Source organism: Gekko japonicus, unplaced genomic scaffold (genome assembly GCF_001447785.1).
Source record: "Gekko japonicus isolate JY-2015 unplaced genomic scaffold, Gekko_japonicus_V1.1 scaffold603, whole genome shotgun sequence".
NCBI lineage: Eukaryota > Metazoa > Chordata > Lepidosauria > Squamata > Gekkonidae > Gekko > Gekko japonicus.
In genome coordinates this window covers 845,231-850,932 of record NW_015169192.1, presented here as the reverse complement: position 1 = coordinate 850,932, position 5,702 = coordinate 845,231, and the positions used below count along the sequence as shown (strand labels likewise).

Genomic DNA, 5,702 nt, shown 5'->3' with positions numbered 1-5,702 from the left:
GAAAATGGATGCTTTGGAGGGTGGGCTCTATGGTATTGTACCCCACTGAGGTCCCTGGCTTCATCCCCAAATCTTCAGGAGTTCCCTAACCTGGATCTGGGCACCTTACCGACCCATCTCCTGCCGGTGGCCACGGGGGACCTGGCAACCCTAAATCACACCCACTCCATCTGGGGCTTGGGCCACCAGCTCCGCAGTGGCTGCTAGTGCCCAGTCCATCCAGGGTGCAGACAGCCAGCTTCCAGCAATGGCTCTCACCTGTCTCATGCAGTGTTAGGGCTGCCATTTGCTTGCAGGGCATGGCAGTGATTCTGGGGCCCCAAACTGGACTCCATTTCTTTCCTGGTCTGTGCCAGCTTCTGCAACCCTGATATTTCTCCCTAATTTGCTGTTGTTCTGTTTTCCCTGGGCCTTCTCAGCTCTCATGGCTAGTTGTTGCCCCAGCAATGAGACAGAAGCCCAGGAGAGCCCCCTCTATTGGGCTCCATAAAGCCCTGCAAGACAGCATTGTTTCAGAGTGCTTTCGGCTAGTGGTGTCAGAACTGCATGCTGTTTAACGGGTCTGTTGGGCTGTGTCATGCTTTGTGATTTTGTCCTACTGCTTAGCAGGTGGTGATGCTTGTTTGTAAATTTGCTGAGTCTATATCTATCTATATAATATGAATAAATGCACAAATTGCCTCTGGACCCCTTTGGGGAGACAAGGTGAGATAGAGCGGAAAATAATTAAATACTTAGAGCCCCAAAGGGAACTCAGAGAAGGATTACCCTGTTGTGGTCTCTGAGGGGATGTTGCAAACGTGGGAAGCAGAAGTGAAGTTTGGGCAAGAACAACAACAAAAGGAAGTGATACAATTATTAAAAGAAAGGAACAAGGGAATTAAATTAGTGCAGAAAGAGAAAGCAGAGTTGGTGAAGTGTTTTCTGCAAGAGTCATCCAGGGCTCCTTAAGAGGGTTGGGTCAGCAGGCATCCATTGCACCGTGGAGATCTCGAATGGAATCAAAGAGCTAGCTGGAAGCCTGAGATATTTATCTGGGGTGAGACCTCTGAAGGAGCTCTTCGGGCTTCATCACCTTGTCCTCCAAGCTCCGGTTTCCCTTTCAAGGAGAGCCACAGTGCCTGCAGCGGATCTTGATGCAACAAACAGTGCCCTTGGCATGGGAGGCATTTGGTAAACAAGACCACAGGTTAAGCCTCTGGCTGTCTGGAGTTGTTGCAGAAAAGTGGAGATGGTTCATCTGAAAACCCTTGCGCTGTGCCTCTTCAGGCGCTGGGGGGAGGGGACGACATGTGAAATCAGACTGTGGTGGGAGGGGCCCTGCCTGTTCATGGCTCCACCTCTCTAACGAAGGGTGGGGTGGGGGGAGAAGAAAAAGAGCATACTCCTGCTGCTGCTTTCCACATCTGGCCTGTTGGGGGCTTGAGATGTCCGCTTGCTGTGACGGGATGCCAGCCTCCACGTGGGACCTGGGGATCCCCTGGAAATTACAGCTCATCGCTACACTACAGAGATCAGTCCCCCTGGAGAAAATGGATGCTTTGGAGGGTGGGCTCTATAGTATTGTACCCCACTGAGGTCCCTGGCTTCATCCCCAAATCTCCAGGAGTTCCCTAACCTGGATCTGGGCACCTTACCGACCCATCTCCTGCCGGTGGCCACGGGGGACCTGGCAACCCTAAATCACACCCACTCCATCTGGGGCTTGGGCCACCAGCTCCGCAGTGGCTGCTAGTGCCCAGTCCATCCAGGGTGCAGGCAGCCAGCTTTCAGCAATGGTTCTCACCTGTCTCACGCAGGGTGAGGGGCTGCCATTTGCTTGCAGGGCACGGCAGTGATTCTGGGGCCCCAAACTGGACTTTTGGCCAGGGCCCCAGAATGTATAAGACCACCCCGAGAGAAACTTTGTATTGCAATTTTAAGTAAGCAGTACTTCTTGGGGCAGAAATACAGGTCTGCTCATGGCTGTCTCTCAGCCCAACCACCATTTTTTCCTGTCCATGGATTAATTCCTGAGATTGGCAGCCACAAAGAAAATGGGGTCCAAGTTATTCTTCCCAGGGCACATGGGGCTGTTTTGCTGGGTGATACTCTTTCGGTACCTGTTGTCAACTGCAACTTTCCAAACAGACACCTGCTGGTATATGCAGGTTCCCCCTCCCATGTGTGTATGTGGGGGGGGGGGTTAGCGTCTTCACACTTGGTTTGCAGAACTCTCAGAGGAATTTGCTTGTCTGCTTGATGGAAAGCTTTCCGCAGTGCTTCAGCAACATCTGCCAGTTAAAGAGGAAGCAAATAGCAGAGAAGCATGTGGGTAGCATGCACAGCTCTCCTTCATTTGGGGACTGGGTCTGCAGTGTTTCTACTTTTCTGAGAATCTCAAGGGGGCTACAGGAAAGAGCTCTGCAGCTCATAAACTGCCTCCTCCCTGTCTAGAATTGAACCAAGCGGCCCTCTAGACTTCGCCTAACAACTGTAGTGTTCCAGACATGCTCTGCCTTGGTACTTTGCCCCCCCCCCAAAAAAAACCTCTACCCTCACAAAGCCGCTTTCCCCTTTATAAATGCATTACAAGTGGTTTTATTAGCATGCTCTGTTTCTAAAAGCGGTAGCTGACCTCACTGTTTCTCTTATGTTTAATAGAGCCGACCAGGCATTATTAACCGACATCTCTTTTCTCTCCCTCCCCCTCTGCCCCACCTCTGACAGGCCCTGAAACGCCACAGCTGCAATCTCCATTTGGCCTCAGCTCTGCTTCTATGCATTCCTGGCCCAGAGAGTGACCCTGTTACACAAACTAGAACACCTTAGGTAAGAACAGCTTCAAAGTGTGTGTTCACTAAGCAAGCCTGGGTTGTTGGTTTTTTTACCTGACTTTCCTAATGAAGATGGCTTCCCCCTGAAAAGTGTGTGTATAAGAAGCATCTTAGGAGGCCTGAGTTCGTTCTGTATGTATGTGTGTGAGGTGTGGGGGGGTAGCCTTCCTCTTGTATTGTTCAACGGAATGCAGCCTTCCAATATACCCTTGGCTGGAGGATTGTCCTCCTGACTCCAGTATATTCCCTCCCTTTATAGCCAGCTGGAATAATTTGACCCAAGAAAACAGCCATTTTCCTTGTGGTCTTTGAGATAATCAGAGCATCCTTCTAGTCTGTGCCGTCCCCCCCCCCCCCATGCCATTGGCTCTGCGCCTGGCTCCCCCCCCCCCCCCCATGCCATGGGATCTCCGGCTGGCCTAACTCTGCTGCTCTGACACAGCCTCAGCAGCAGACCTGATGCATTTCTCTTGATTCTAAATTCTTACTGGCAAGAGCTATAAACTTCCCAATACACCACACCATAGTCCCGAAGTCCAGTCTTTTATTTTCTCCTGCTGCTGGTTGACCAAGGGACTGGCAACCTTAGAAACCAGAGGCCACTACCTGGATAAATGTGGGGTTTGTATCACATCTTCAGCTGTATATGTGTTGATTGTAACATGAGAATTACCCAATACACGTATAAAGAAAAATCAGGCGTGCACTGTACACAGATTGTACGTGTGTTTCTGTAACTCGTGATCAGGGCTTTTGCAAGGTAGGTCAGTATTCTTATCCGCCAGGTCGCATGATAAGGAAAGAGAGTGATCTGCCTAAGGCCACTCCATGAATGCATGCCAGAGGTGAGATTCAAACCAGGGACACTTCGCTGTTATGCTACACTAGCTCTTTTTATTTTATGTGTTTTTGTTTCCTTTTCTCTCTCCTTTCACACAACTATAATCTTCCCCTGTGTTTGGTTTTGATGTCTGAGCCGTAACTCTTAGTCTCTAACTTCAATTCCCTGAGGGGGTCGGCCATGTTAGCCTTTTGCAACCAAAACAACAACAAAAGAGTCTTGTGGCACCTTAAAGACTAACAGTTAAAACGTGGCAGAACCATTGTGGGCCAAAACCTCACTTTATCGTGTTGAATATCACTTTTGTCTAAATTGATTGTACTTGGCAAGAGGCTTTGGCTTTAAAACTTTCGCTTTTGCAAGGTCAGCTTGCTTGGGCAGCAAAGCTGCAATGCCAGGTAAGGCTTGCTAAAGGACAATCTGTTTGTCTAAGAAACTCCTGTAAAAGCTGGCTTGCTCCCTTCAGTCTGTTTACCTGCCATTTCTCTCTCTCTCCCCTCCCCTGGGTGCCACTGTGTGTAGCCTGTGTTTAAACTGTGGGTGTTGGTGGCAGCTGGGTTTGCTGCTTCCCTGACAGAAATAAAACCTCAGCCCTTGTTTGGTCACTGATGTGAGTTCACAAACTCTGTCCACAAAATGGCCTGCTGCTGATTTAACATAAATTGCCGAGATGACCAGAAGCTTGGTCAGAATGGTTTGTAGCCAGCTGGGAAACAGCCTTGACCTGTTGATATTTCAACCCTTCACTTGCCATAACAAAGCCTAACTCCTGTGGACAGGTAGGTTAATTTTGGCCTTCTCAGATGCTGGGAGCCCCAGGACTGGCCAAACAGGGAAATCTCCCTTTTCCGTCTTGGTCCACCCTCTTCCCCCCCCCCCCTTGTAACTGCTGTGTGGTCACTTGCCTTCTGTTCCTGTTTCTGCATTTGAGAGAATATTCAACTTTCACTGGGGAACTGCCTCCTGGCCTGGGAATTGGCTTCAGCCAGAGGAACTAAAGTGTGTGTGTGTGTAATTGCGCACAGGAGTAGCTGCTGAATGTAGCCAAGGTGTACAAGTCATCTTGTTGGTAGGAGATGCTGGTAGTCAGGGTGAGGGGAGATTTGGCTCCAGTGTACTCTTATAGAACTACAGGCTGGGGGGGGGGTCAATGAAAAACGGAAAGAGGGAACAAAAGAGGGATCCCCCGCTTTTGCCCCCTCCCAATCTGCTGCTGACCAGCTGGCCAGTGGGGGAGTTCCCACCAGTGTTCCCCCTAAGCCGAGTGAATGTGAGCTAGATCAGTTTTTTAGCCTCTGGCTCACAATTTTTTGTCTTAGCTCAGGAAGGACGGCTCCAGAGGAAACTGATTTATGCAGTGGCCAAATCGCTCACTCACAACTTTAATGCCAGCAGCTCACAAAGTAGAATTTTTGCTCACAAGACTCCACAGCTTAGAGGGATCATTGGTCCCCACCCCTGAACAGCAGCATCTCATAGGGATGCCACTGATGCAGTGACATCACCAGTAGTGACATCATCATGCTGGGGCCATCGTGTGGTGACACTCTAACATTCTGGGGGGGAGAACTGTATGGTTACCATAGAGTTTTTGCCCCCAGTGCTCAAGTGTCGCCACATGACAGCCCTAGTGTGATGATGTTGCTTTGCACACACAGCAGAAAAGTCCCAACGAGGAGCCAGGAACCCCCTGCCACAGGTAAGTGAGACTTGGCAGCCCTAACACATACCCAAATCTCTCTATCCAGAATCCTGTACCTACTCAGGGTCCCGAGAAAGCTAATTTCCCAATCTCCATCTTTTTTTCTTTCCCTCCTTTGACTGGCTCCCAACGCTATTCTGTGTCTCATGGAGTATGCTCAGTACACACCTGCTCATTTTTTTTTTACTGTTTTTTGTTTAATTTTACAAAGCCATATTTTTCTGCCTACTGAAAGAGTTTCCTCTCCTCCTGACTTTGGATGGCCTGGTTTGGCTGCTTTTTAAAATCAGTAGAAGCCACCCACTTTACTATTAGATACCACAAGAAGGGGACCCGTGATACT

At 49.5% G+C, this 5,702-nt stretch overlaps 1 protein-coding gene across 1 annotated transcript in view; it reads left to right on the top strand.

Moving 5' to 3' along the window:
* Window positions 1–5,702, top strand: part of PLS3 (plastin 3) — a 52,838-nt gene that overhangs the window by 20,924 nt on the left and 26,212 nt on the right. Inside the window, exon 2 of the mRNA XM_015416270.1 lies at window positions 2,710–2,811. The gene's annotated coding sequence lies outside the window, so the exon portion shown is untranslated. The remainder of the gene's footprint in view (window positions 1–2,709; window positions 2,812–5,702) is intronic.